Source organism: Pyxicephalus adspersus, unplaced genomic scaffold (genome assembly GCF_032062135.1).
Source record: "Pyxicephalus adspersus unplaced genomic scaffold, UCB_Pads_2.0 Sca50, whole genome shotgun sequence".
NCBI classification, from domain to species: domain Eukaryota; kingdom Metazoa; phylum Chordata; class Amphibia; order Anura; family Pyxicephalidae; genus Pyxicephalus; species Pyxicephalus adspersus.
In genome coordinates, this window is record NW_027317057.1 from 19,457 (window position 1) to 33,882 (window position 14,426).

The window sequence follows — 14,426 nt, forward strand, 5'->3', positions numbered from 1 at the left end:
TGGAAGTGGCTTAGCATGGAATCATAAACAGGTAAGTTGTGGTTTTGTCTGTGTGGAAACTCCTTTTGGAACTGTATGTGCCTAAGAGGCAAGCTTACTGATCAGCATATTGAGGGGAGCCATTCTCCGTAAATGTAGCAGAATTTATTATGTATGTTTTGGACTAACCATATTTTAACAGCTTGCAGTACAGTACAGTACCCTATATAAATAGGTGCACATAATGGCTGTATGTAACAATGCCTAACATTCTCTTGACCGGTAGTAAGTGACTCTGTTTAAGTTCAAGCCACCAGGGAGTTTAGTTAATGCTGTTAGAAGACTGGGGGTTTTGAACCTAGTGTCACCTTGTTTGTATGCTGCCATGTTGCTATCAGGAAACAAAAATTACAGTATTACATTTACCATTTTCCTAACTGCCCCATTTCAGCAAATTAATGAAAAATACCTTGCCCACACAGGGTATTATTTAATATTTAACGCACACAAAGGAAACAGTGAACAGAACTTTTCTGACCAAAACGAACAGTAGTTAAGGTTGCCAGTTTATTGCAGTAGTGAGACATACCTGATTTAATAAAGTTCTCCAAGACAAGTGAAAATAGAACCTGTGTGATCCAGTCCAGGATTATATATGCCTCTAATAGCAAATGTTTTTAAGAAATTCATTACAGGCCTGAACTGAAAACAAAAAATACAAGTTCAAAGCTTATAAACCCCTGAAAGTTTTGATGTGGAGAAACATATGTTTCTAATTGATGTAAAGAACCCAATCCATTGGCAGAACCACTTGAAGAATGAAGACTTCAAGGATCTCGCTATTTGACTTGCTGAGTGGTTTCATATCTATTACCGATCTCAACACCATCTGTTTTCTTTGAAATGAAAGGGAAAGAGGCACTGCCCATGAAGCATTGTTCCTAAGGTACAGAGATAAACACCCCTTCTTGTATCCTGAAAGGTCTGTCTTGGGGAATGAATTCTTACTTACCCGCTGGTAGTTCTGGCAACAGCATAATCCAGTTTATTACTAAAAAGGTTCTCGCAGGGAACTCCGCACCAACCTTGCTTGAAGTTGGCGTCTGCCCTCATGGCTTAAGTCTAAGTTTTCTCTGCCTGTAACTGCTAAAAGCATAATTCTGGCCACATATCTGACTATGTCAATGAATGTTTCCACTAGGCAACCCAATGACCATCCTCAGGTGTTTAATTTCAGTCATTATCTCAGGTTTACTGAGATCAGAGGAAACTGCTGACATCTGACCATACTTCAAAAGCTTCAAAAACTTATCAGTACAGTGACAGGTTTACAAGCTGTATATATGCTGTTAGGATGATTTGTTTATTATCAAGGTCTATACTCCTTATATGAAACCGTCCTAGTAAAGGGAGGCCTATGGCTGGCGGAGACAGACCAATTCCAATCTGTTAGGGCTGAAGTGGTCAGAAAATGTGTTAGCTTGCTGAATTGGAAAAAAACATAAAAAGGTTGGTATGGTGTGCCACCAACTATCTCTGACTAGGCTGGTCTTTGTTTGGGAATAGCTCCAGGCAATATATGCTGCACATATTTTGTTCCTTCTTGTGTATACCTATCTATGTATTGTGTTTAAATGACCTCTTATAGTGTGCATTGGAAGTTAGTATGATAGGATTAAAAGCATCAATGCAATTGTGAGACAGGAACATATATGTGCTAGAACCTAAATGGCAAGATCACTAGGTAAGAGACACTATTGCAGAATATAACCCGGAGAAGGGAAGACATTTCTGTATATAGTAAACTGATGACTTCATAGGCTTTTTGGAAAAAACAATTCTTATATTACTGTATATTGTGATGTTAGGAATTAAATACTGCAGATTCCATACAGTAACTGTGCAATTACTAAGAAGTACTTTTAGGAGCTGTTATTCCTTTATCTCATTTATGTAAACACCTTCACAAACCACTTTCACTATTGTACGCACACATGTTGTACACAAAAACTAGACGTATGGACCACCTTGAATTTATCTGGTTAGGTCCTGAGAGTGGGAAGTGATTACCTATTTGTATGATGATTATTCAACAATGAAAATGAGCTAAAATTTCATATCCCATGGATATCCCACATGCACAATATAGTATGAGAATGCATATAAAGTCTACTAACTTTTTTATATCACATACTGCTCATAGGGAAACCTCCCGTGCTCACCAGTGAGCTTTGTCTGGCTGATATCTTTCACTCCATAATAATGTATTCTGGGGCAGAGGTATTCCACGGGAGCCTACCAGAGGTTAAAGACAATGTAGAGTAAAATTTTCTGTTTTTTCTTGCCATTACTGACAATCTACAGTCCATTAGCTTTATATTTCTTGTTCCACTTATCTCCAATCAGTGTGTATAAAATGAGCAATGTATCACTGGTGTAAACAAATTTGCTCATACGAAGTGACGGGACAAGGACCTTTAGCACCCAAGGAAAAAAAGACAACATTTTGCTACTCCTCCTGAGCTGTGAACTACTTCTCCTACATAGTTTTTGGGTCATGTCTTTTCTGCATTCCCTGCTGCTGTAGTGCCATCTTTTCTGTTTACCCCTCCGCCCTTCTAATAAGGGCCATTTGCATTATTTTATGTAATCTCATGCCTTTGAGAATAAAGTTCTTACCTTTGATACACTGATGCAGTGTTCATTTACTATTTGATAGATGGTAAAAATGACATTCAGAACTCAGATCTGCAAGTTGGAGAATTTAGGGAACATTGTCCCCATTGTCCGAGAGTCAGAGATTAGAGTTGTGAAGCTTATATTTACCAGCCAGCCCACATCCCATGAACGTAGCATAAATATAGAATGTTTCCTGTGTACCTTTCAGTTTGAGACCAGAACTGGAAACAATACTTGAATTGGACATGCACTTTCACAAAAAACTATTTACTAGAAATATGTTTAATTTAAATTACTAACCTGGCTAAGAATAATCTTTGAATTTAGAAAATGTTGCAATGTCTGCTGAATCTGCGTATCTCAGGGTTTGGAGGTGAATGTACAACCAGGAAGAGGAAATGGTTTTCAATATTGTGCACATTTTATGCAAATTCTCTCCTCCCTATGAGGTAATAAGTAGCTAGAATTACAGCCTGAAAAGCCAGATGAACAAGTATATGGCGAATTACTGGCACAGGCGTACTACACAATCAAATCGAAACACAAAACACATAAAAAGTATATTTACACTCTCTCGTATGCACAGAAAAAAAATAACAAAAACTTTGATCGCTGGAATGAGCCAAATTCTCTTGTATTTGTTTCAGTTCTCCCTCCCAGAGAGTTCAGCTCTGGGTTAAAGAGATGGGTAAAGAGTCCATTTAGGTAACACTCTGTATCAGACAAACAACATCAACAAATATCATATCATAAATATCATACTTGTAACTAAACAACATAAAAGACCGCATCTTACAAAGAGGGAGAGGTCCAGGTAGCGTTTATATTCTTGGGAATCTTGAAACAGCACCCATGCACTCCAGGTTGCAAAAAACTTCTCATTAGAGAAGCTGGACAGTAAATCCTCCATCAGCATGATTTTGTTCATCCTACGCAACCACATGTAGGTGGGTTGGTGGATTTCCACAATGGGGGAATGCAGGAGTGGGCATCTGTGACTAGAATGGAGTTGCAGTATCTTTTAAGGGGTAGTGAATTATGATGAAACAAAAAGAATGCTGGGTCAAATTGAATAGTGAAGATAGTGAACTGTTGTATTATACAACGTATGGGTTCCCAGAAACTCTAAAGCAGTGGGCAAGACCTTAAAATGTGGAGCAAGATACCCTGTTCAGCACCGCATCTCCCAACACTAAAGAAGATGCACTTAAAATTAAAAGCTGCAGCACATATTTGTTCTAATTGGAAGTATTAGTTCTACTTTTTCATTTGCCATTTGATAGATGGTGACTTCAGTTTTTACTTTTATAAAAATATAATAAATAAAATTCTAATAACAGTCAGCGATATTTTCACATTATCATCACTATTTCAAACCAGGGTCCCCAAATGGAACTTGCATGTTAGGGACCCCCTGGGGGCCACAAAATGTCAAGTTACCCCTTTTTCATGCCATGGGACCCTGCCTAGGGGGAGAAGCTCAATACCGCTCATTTGCCGCCCCAAGTCAAATCTGTAGACGCTGCGGTGCCAGGGACTGAGCGGCTGGTGGGGTGCCTGTTACACACAGCAGACCACTTACTTTCTGTGACCCTCAATTTATCTGGAACAGAGGGATGTTAGCAACTGGAATTGTGGGAGCCAGTTGGAAATACCTTTTGTCCCCCCCACCCGCAATAAAAATGTTACCCATCATTTCACGCTACCCTCTCACACATAGCTATCCCCATACTCTCTATGAACCTAAGAAAAGGGAAATGTGACTGCAAGTGGGGGACTCTTTTGGATAACTCCCCCTAAAATTTCATCACTACGGCGCCATCACAAGATAAGAAAAACCATACCTGTCATACCATGCTACCCAGTAACACATATCTGGCCTTTTACCTTCTGTGAACCCTAATTTCTCAGGAATGGGGAGATGTAGGGAACTGAAGATGTGGCAGTAAGAACATGTTCCCCTTGGCTATCTGTCACGTGAAATCCATTTCTCTGGAAGTATCCAGTGCAGAGTTATTGGGGTACAAAGGTTAGCACCCCCTGTAACTGACAGGGCGCATTGTATGGTGTAGTTTCTGCTCTTTGGTACAGGAATAGTGAGCGGGGAGCAATATATGACCGGCCAGCATTTTAATAATAAAATGTTGCATTAATAAAATAAGCATCAAATGGTGAGTGCAAAAATTCTCGATTTGTCATCCCTTTTATTTGGTGCATGTGTGTTATGGTAACTAGAAACATTTCAATTTAATCTAATTCCTTTTAAATTAAAACTATTCTACTTTAAACATATATCTTTAATGTTTGTTTGCATTGTGGTCTGCGGGTTTTATCTCAATGTCAACAGCAGCCCCCAGATGAAAAAAATTGGGCACTATTGGTGTAGAGTATTTGAGGAAGGAGAAAAGAGATTGGCAATGCATTGGGTTTTTCTCTAACTGAGTGATATTCATCAAGTGGACAGCATTTCTGGACTATATTAATTCATCATTCATTCTTATATTGTCTGGGCATAAAGTTGCTGGTATGCAACAAGTAGCAGGTAGGTTTAAAAGGCAATGAGCAATCAGTACATTTTTGTGGGATTTCCCTAACTTTTCACCAAAAACTTTGGAAGGCAGGACAGCTCCATAAAAGCAAAGTAACACTGTTTTATCTGCACTAAGCATATCACCAGCAGGTTCTGGATCTGGGTGAAAAATATTTAATGTTTTGTCTTTGTTCTGACATCAAGGTCAATTGAAGTAGCTTTCCAGGCACAGAGACAGTGTGGTATACAGTTGTCAAGTGGTACTTTTAGGATACAATATAGAAGGAAAAGGGAAAAGGGAGTGACAACGCATTTTAGTGGATTTTTGTGTTTAAAAGCAATAAAAGAACAGATGCATTGATTCTCTTTTACAAGAATCCTCTCATGGTTGTCTGTTACACAGAGTGCGTGATACCTCTGTAATACATACAGTGCCTTATACTGCTCTAATATATACAATGCTTTAATGGCCTAATGTTATATAATATGCCTCGTACCAAGTAAAGGCCGTTCTTCATGCCTTTGCGTCATGGATTGTTTTACAAAGAAGTGGTCTGGGAACAGATCCTTTAGACCCAGAATACCTCATTTTACTTGTGGTCAGATTTAAAAAGCAGGTATGGCTACCACAATTACCAATTCTCAAACAAACACCACCGATCTCCATTGTGGTAAATGGCATTCTCCATTATCAATGTAGCAAGCACTATTTGGTTATTTGTGAAATTACAATTATGGTGATCACACCTTTATAAATGGGGCAGCAGTAGTATTACTGTTGGTAAATCATGGTGATTGCCAGTTCATTGAAAAACTTTATAAATTAACCCCCCCAAACTTCATGATCTTCCTCAATGCATAAAAATAAATGTCATTTAATGATTAACATAATGCATTGGTGGTCATAGAGTGCCATCTAGTGGCAGATATGGGTTTCTGTAAGCCATCACAGTGCACACCTTTAAACATAATAAATGAGAAGCAATGAGAAGCAATATGCTTTGCAAAGAAAATGTATAACATAACCAATTATAAAAATAGGGAAAACAAATGTGCATCTATCAAGTGACTGCACACACCTCTTATGAGGGCAGTGACATAATGAAGAATTCAGGCATCCATTCACTACACATTGGTAACATCTCTGAGAATGTAGGTCATCCAAAACCTTGATAACTTTCCATGTACTCTTTCCCAAGCAAAGAAAATATATATTAATGTACCCTTACATGTCAATATCTTGTTTTTTATATACTGTATAATATTTCTTAAGATTTTTTATGCCTTTTTCTACCTTCAATAGGACATTTTTTATTTTCTACCTTTATTAGGACAGATGTTACAGAAAGATACATCACTGGTTTATTGTGCTGTTAGTGTTCAGTGGAAATACCTATTCTAGTCTATGTCTATCAGACCATACTGTCATGTAATAAGTAAGTACACCCCATGGATGTTGTTGAGTTTTTTTTAGCATATTTGAAGAAGCCTTCAAACAAGGTGATATACCTGAACAAATAACAGAAAACCGACACATGGCATATATTGATAACCTAAATCACAAAAGAGAAGATTTGTCATGTGAAATAAGAATACACCACACATTTACTACCTCTACAAATCTATAGTATTACAATCCGAAGTTGCAATGGGAGGAACCCCTGTATTTAATGTACAGCGCTGCGTAATATGTTGGCGCTATATAAATCCTGTTTATTAATAATAATAATAATAATAATAATATTAATAATAATAATAATAATAATAGGGAGCATGCAGGTTGAACCTGTATTGTTTAAACCTCAGATATCAAGGTTGTTTTCTGATGTGTGTTGTCTTCATTCAAGAATGAATTCCATCACAAAGCAAGTTGTGGATACCATGAGTGAAGCAAGAGATCTATAAAGATTGACCAAATCTTTTAAATCAATCACACCACTGGAAGGTCAGTCCATGGACAGAAATATATTTTGCAACTGCAGGAATGTTACCCAATCAATGTCAGAGATAGCAGAGCAGGTTGTAGAACACCTAGCAAATGCAGCGCTATACATTATGAGTCCAAGTGTGTACTAATAAATCTAGTGATATTTTTGTTGAATAAATGATTGAAAAGCAATATTTCCTTTTGTTTTATATTTAAATGCATCACTTGATCTGTAATCTGTTCATCTTTAAGGCAATACAGGAAAATCTGTGCATTTGCTGCCGAAACAGAGGTACATAATATTTTTTTTGCCCGGTTCCAAAGGTAAATGTCCATGTATGAATGATTATAGGCTATATTAAGGGGTGTAAAGGGATGAAAGCTAAAGTGGTTAAGTTGTGTTTTAGCCACATCAAAATTAAAAAGAGTTTGACCATATGATCAGAAAAATGACACAGGAACAATAAACATAGGTAAGTATGAGTGAAAAGACATGTTTATTCTGAAGTGATATTAGCATCCCAATAAACTAATAATCTGTCCAAGGCCTTTGATTAGACTGCATCACAAAAAAAATAAATAATGTCTGCTACTTGGTCTAATCCATGTATCCTATACTAAATCACGGGCGCCAAATCTGAAGTCCAATTCTGCCTAGAATGTTAGGAATGTTAAATTAATTACGCGTATAGACCCAATTAGCTACATTCTCTCATTCCGCAGTTACTATGTAATCTCTATACATAACTAACTTTTGACTCATAGTTCCATGACAATACCCAAACTTAGTTTTATGTTGCAACAACATATAAAATTAAACATATTTCAACGCACAAGTACACTTCAGAAGTGTTTCAGGCACTTGCTTTTGCGGCTCTCCCGTCTCCCGTTGCAAATACCAGCAGTAGTCGCCCATCATGTTGGGGTTGCACCGACCTTGATATCTTGTTTCCATAACAGAAATGTCCTGGAGGAACCTCTCTCCTTGTTCATTACTCTCATCACCCAAATTTTGTGGTAAGAAGTCCAGATTGGAATGTAAGAAATGAATTTTAAGTGACATTCGGCAGCCAAGTTGATGGTATGCTGTTTAGCATGTTGTTCACGAGTTGAGCATGGTTTTCAGCTCGCTGGTTGCCCAGAAAGTTTTGTGCAACTAGCACTAATGAATCTCAAGCAGCAAGTTCAAGTGGGTTGAGTTTGTCTCTGAATTTGGCATCACACATCAAATAGCGGATTTGGAGACCAACAAAAATGCCTGCTTTCAGTTTAGCATCTGTTATAACTTTTCCAAACTTGTCCTTCAGATACTGAAAACCCATACAATCACAATCCATTGCAATGACAATATTTTTCATTAATCCAAGTTTAATATGAAGTGGCAAAAGGTAAACTTTCTGTGGATCAGTTGAGTGATTTATGCTTCACGTTTTACTGGCCAACAGTGTGTTCAGGTCTGGGTGGCCATGACATGGTTGCTGTCATCACGACTGTTTCACAGGCACAGAAAGCACATATATTTTGTATATCCCAATTGCAGGCCAAGGAGTGCCACCACCTTCAGGTCACTACAAACGTTCCACTGGTTCTGAATAGTTATTCAATTTCAAAATGACATCCATGCATTCGTCTGTCTCTTTCATTAACTCGGCATGAGCAAGAGGAACAGAAGGTTTGTTACCTTTATCTATTTATTTATTTCCACTCCTTTATTCTGGAGGCTAACAGTTCAGACTTCAAATTGGGTTTCATAACATTCATACCAACATCGATATCACCCTCCTGTTCCTCATCCGACATGTCGCGGTCAGTAACAACAGATGTAGGAGGGACTGGCACTGGATTCTCTGCATCATGTGGCACTGGCTTCAGAGCAGATACACAATAAGGATAGACGATTTTTGACTTTGAAAACCCAGCATATTTACTCATACAGAAGTAGCAGTCTGAGTGATGGTCATTTTGCTCACGACAAACCATAGGCACAGCAAAAGGCATTTTATTCCTTTTCCCATTCATCCATTGTGTTAGGCCATCATAACACACCTGACAGCAGATATGAGGTGCCCAGCTTTTATCCTGATCTCCAATTTCACATCCAAAGTAATTCTTGTAGCAAGCCTCACCCTCTTGGTTCGGTTCTTGCATTGATCACTTGGGGTATATTTGCCACAAATGTAGCAAAAATTGTCTGGTCTATCAAAACAGCTGCACCTACTCATTCTTAGCTCAAAACAGACTCACTATGGCCTAGCTGTACTATCCAAAAAAATGGCTGCGCACTAGAGACAAGCCCTTGGTCCATCTCGGCCTATATACCTATTTCTGACGTCAGCTCACTGACTTGCCCAGCCGCTGCTGGAACATGCATGCCACCAGAGGATGTGATTCAGCAGAGGCAGCAGCAGGCATAGTGGTAACTGCAACTGTTATAATGTTCCCATGTAAAAGTATTTTATGTAAAACTCAATTACCGACCATTTGAACCATACAAGGAGTTACTATAGATAAAATTTGCTTTTCTAGTTTAGTTTGTAAAGCACAACGTTAGATGATGGCAATATACAGTAGATAAAAAAATATACATATTGCCTGCGTAGTACATACGTTTTAGTGGTCTGTCCAGTTATTTCACAGGAACCAATGCATGATGCTACCTTCATGGTGCTGTGAAAGATTGTGATCATAGTGGGAACCAAGAAATATGAATAACAGTGTATGGAAGCTCCCATGCTCTCTAAATGGTGGGTAAAACGGGTATACATTGCAGTGTTTCCCTCCAGCACCTTTTAGCCAGGTGCGCCATCTGGCACTTTTTGGTAATCACTCTGCTGTTTGTTATTTGGTTACTAAAAAGTTGGGTCACATTACAGGGGCCCTCACCTGCCTACAGCCTCTAACAGTTTTAAAAAATTCTAGGAAGAATACTGCATTGGTTATTATTTGCAGTGCCTGGAGAAGTCTCAGTGCACAAAGAACACATGACCGCCCAAAAATATGTAAAATGTTTGCCTAAAACAAAATGAATATAAAAAAAAAAACCTTCAGCTCTGTTGTAAGTTCCGATACTCTTAGAGAGAGATCTGGTTGAAAGTTCAGTGCAAGTTAGTTCCATCATGGTCCCTTATAGATGCTTTCATCTCTGCTCAGAGAAGTGATGTGGGGTAAAGGCATAACTGTGGGTCTTCTCTTCTGGTTTAGTGCAATAGGACATGTCTTTTTGTTTTTATACAGAAACCAGTCCTTTTTTGATAGGTATATGGAGCTACTAAATGACTATGACTAAATTCACTGATATGACGGTAAATTAAAATGTTGAATATGTAATAACATGAAATTGATCTTACCACCTCTACTGTGTTCACTGCTAACCCAGACTACAGTACAGCCTTGTAGATAAGAAAACTCTCCCAGTTTTCTCCAATGATGCTCTCACAACCATCAATTCATTAATATTAAAAGACTTAGTCCTTATAGATAATCAGGATACAAGTTCTAATTCTTGAAATAAGCATGCAGGGGCTGGTCTTTGCTAATGGACACATGAAAAGTCTAGGTAATGTTCACATTTTAGCATATAATCAACACTGGCCTTCCAATAAAAGACATGCAGATACTTTGGCCACGACCATGAAAGAGGGACACACAAAGATTGACAGAGAACAAAATAAAAGACACAATTAGGTAAATTAAAATGAAAACATTGCTACCTTGTGGATGAATTACACCTGCAGTAAACCATTATATCTATACATTGACCCATGGAACCCTGATTATGAAACACTGCTTAATAGGATACAAATTAGAGCTTTGATTATACCAGTCCGTAACCCCTAATTTTTTATTTGTAATCTGGATCTGCTAGTGTGCTTCAAAAAGATCAATTTCTGCAGTAACTTCACATTTTAAGCAGATGTAAGCAAGATGATATAAAGTGCACTTGATAAGAATATGAATATAAATGCAAAGTTATCTCAACGACTGAAAGCTGCCTAGACCCTGAAACAGGAAAGCAATCTGAAATCATATGAATTCCCTCAGCATGGTTCAAAATTAGTATAGGGTTCTTCTCCTGAAATTCTGTTATTGGATTACAATAAGTACGTGTACTGTTACTATGGACAAACAACTCTAACTGATATACCTTCAATTTAACATTGACTGTATCAAGAAGTACAAGTTACTTGAAGATACTATAATATTATTTTGGGGTACTTGGGCACTACCTGTAAAATTAGTAAGCAATTGGCCTGAATTTGCTGGTCTACCCATCTCTGCACAAATTACAGTCATTTAATATCTACATATTTTGTAGATTATTTTCTTAAATTCCAATTTCAATTTCCTTGCTGGTCTTGTAGGCATATAGTCAAAATTTTCTGAGGGTTGTAGAGAGTTCTTACAAAAGGAGAACACAAAATTCTAGGTATTTAATTTCTAGGAAATTTAAAAAAGACAGGTTTCACTGGATGATCCATAGGGAATTTTATTATTGGTGCCTATTGTGGAACACCTGATTCTAATTTCATGAATTCTGAATTGCACATAACATATCTGCTTTGTAAAACATTTTGATGAATAATTTAGATTATATTATAGATAATTTAGATGTGCTATTTTTCAAGTATATCACCTTATCTGTTGGAAGTTCTAAAGATCTAAAGTGTTTAAACACACTAAAAAACAATTCCCATGAGGTGTACTTACTGTTTTACATCTGTATTGTAGCATGGCCTAATGTTTTTTTTAATATTTGTAGACAAATTTATTATTTCCAGAAAACATCCAAGGTGGAGCTTATACTTCTCAATACATTTTCCCCAATATATATATATATATATATATATATTTTCTGCAAAATAACAGTGTAATAATATGCATATGCAAAAAAACAAGCCAACAAAGTGAGATTTCCTTTAATTATTTCCCTACCTCATATGTTGATACTACTTGAGTCATAATATACATTATTCTCCAGAATTCTTAACAATCAAAGATCTGGACAAGGAACCCAAAAAAACAAAACGAAAAAAACAAAAGAAAAAAAAAATCGAAAAACAAAAAAATATTGATGTAAAATGTTCAGATTTAATTACTAAATTAATAAAGTTAAACAGTTTTCCATGAAAAAAGGCAAAGAAATGATAATAGGTAATTAGTTTAAGACTTAAACTTGATAACATGATGAAAAAACCAAAAAGAAAGGACGTTTGTTAACAGAAGTTATCTAAAAATGGTTGAAAGAAACACTGGTTTTGTGCATTCCCCATGAAATGTATAGTGCATAGTAATTCCATTGGAGAACTCCTAAAGACAAGTAGAAATATGTTTCAGTATCAGCATTCAAAAGACGCATTTTACATTGGTAAATACATAGAAAAAGATGAAGTATATGCTTACATACTCCAGGTGACCTAGTTTACACAGGCTGTGTATTCCACATTAAAAGTATAGATAGGTTACATGTTTATCAAAAAGAAAACAAAAAAAATCTAGTAGGTAGCAGTTGTGAGTTGATGAGTCTTCTATAAGTCACATTCAGCTTTTCAGTCCAATGTATGCAGAAACTGATCCATACATCTTATTGAAAACATAGTACATGGATAAGCAAGATTTGAGGAGAGAAAAAACAAAGACAAGTGCTTCTGTGATGGATATCGGTCTTCAATATCTTTAAAGGAGTTTGGCCATTATTTATTATATGGCAGATTTTTAGGTCTGTGTGAATCCTTATAGCATGTCATCTAAATGTCAGCTTATTTAATATACATATTGTAGTTAACATGGTGTTGTCAATCAAGAAAAGTGCAATCAAAATTTTCAGTGATAAAAAGCTAATCAACTAATTATTTAATTTCATTTATGAAATGAATATTATGAATTTGTAGGTTGTATGCTGAAATCCAGATGTAAACTGGAATAAACACCATTTTCTGTCAAGGTGTATGACATTGTATACAGTCTTCCTTATTCAAGGACCTCTGACTGGTCACTTTTCCAGACTCCTGGAGAGGTGCACCGGCATATAAATTAGTGGTACATTGACAGATATGCCCTAATAATGCTACCTGTTCTTCTTTAAGGAGATCTGGAAAACATGAACTATTAGCTCAGAGGACTGCTTTGGAATACAGTGACTTATAGGAACATGTACCAAAAGCAAAACAAAGAGCAAAAAACATCATCTACATTTTAAGGAGGGCACTTTTGTAAATACTTGTAGAATGAAATGAACGTTGGTTAAAATTGCATGGATCCTGCTTTAAAAAAATGGAAAACTCTAAATATTGGGAATTGGCACAGAGTTAATATTTACAGCAAACAGAGGTTTTGCAGTGTACATAACATCAATACAATCCATCATCAAAGTCTTTGCTTGAGAATTTGTTTTCCTTTGTCCTTTGTTTTCTTGTTTTTCAAAGAGGAAATTTAGATTATTATAATAAGTGGCCATGAATAAGGTTCCTTGAAGTCCAGAGCTTTACACTTGTGTGCAACCCCACACTGGAAGATACAGCTCCTTAAAGAAGGCAGTCATTTTACTGGAAGCAAATTCTATGACTTGAACCTGGCAATGGCTTGGTACAAGCATAACTTTACAGGTTGTCTCCAGGTTGATACTGGGGTTCAGTGGCAGTGAAGTAGTCTTCCAGGAAACCTTGAAGGTACTCAAAAGTGGGGCGCTCCTCTGGGTCTTTTTTCCAGCAGTTAAGCATAAGCTCATGCAGGGAATTTGGACAGTCTTGAGGACATGGCATCCTATAGCCACGTTCTACTTGTTCCAACACCTCACGGTTATTCATACCTAAAGATCAAATGAGCAGATATTAAAATGTGTACAATACGCAACCAGCATTGCATGTACTTTTTCCTTCTGATAAACAGCAATTCTTTCTGTTATACATTTCTATCTTTTGAGCTTTAAGATCTAATTGTAAGTAAAATACATTTGTATTATCATTATATATTTTTCCCAAAAATATAATTTTCCCATACATTTGTTCATGTGTTCTACCTCTGCACTGTGCACATCCTGAGGACTCTTTGAATGAGATTTCCATAGATGACTATGAATTCCAGCGGCAGCTAGCTTCACATTTTAACTTTGGCAGAATGTTGTAGTCTTTGCGAATGTGCAGGAAGGGGTGACTATATTGAAGCTAAATGGGGTAAATGTTCCCCTAGAAGAGGAAATGTCTGTAGATACACCTTACTGATATGATTACAACGGACAGATACAAAAGATTAAACTTTTTGACATGTACAATAACTTTCTTCCAGTTACTCCAGTTTTCTCCTACATCCAAAAAA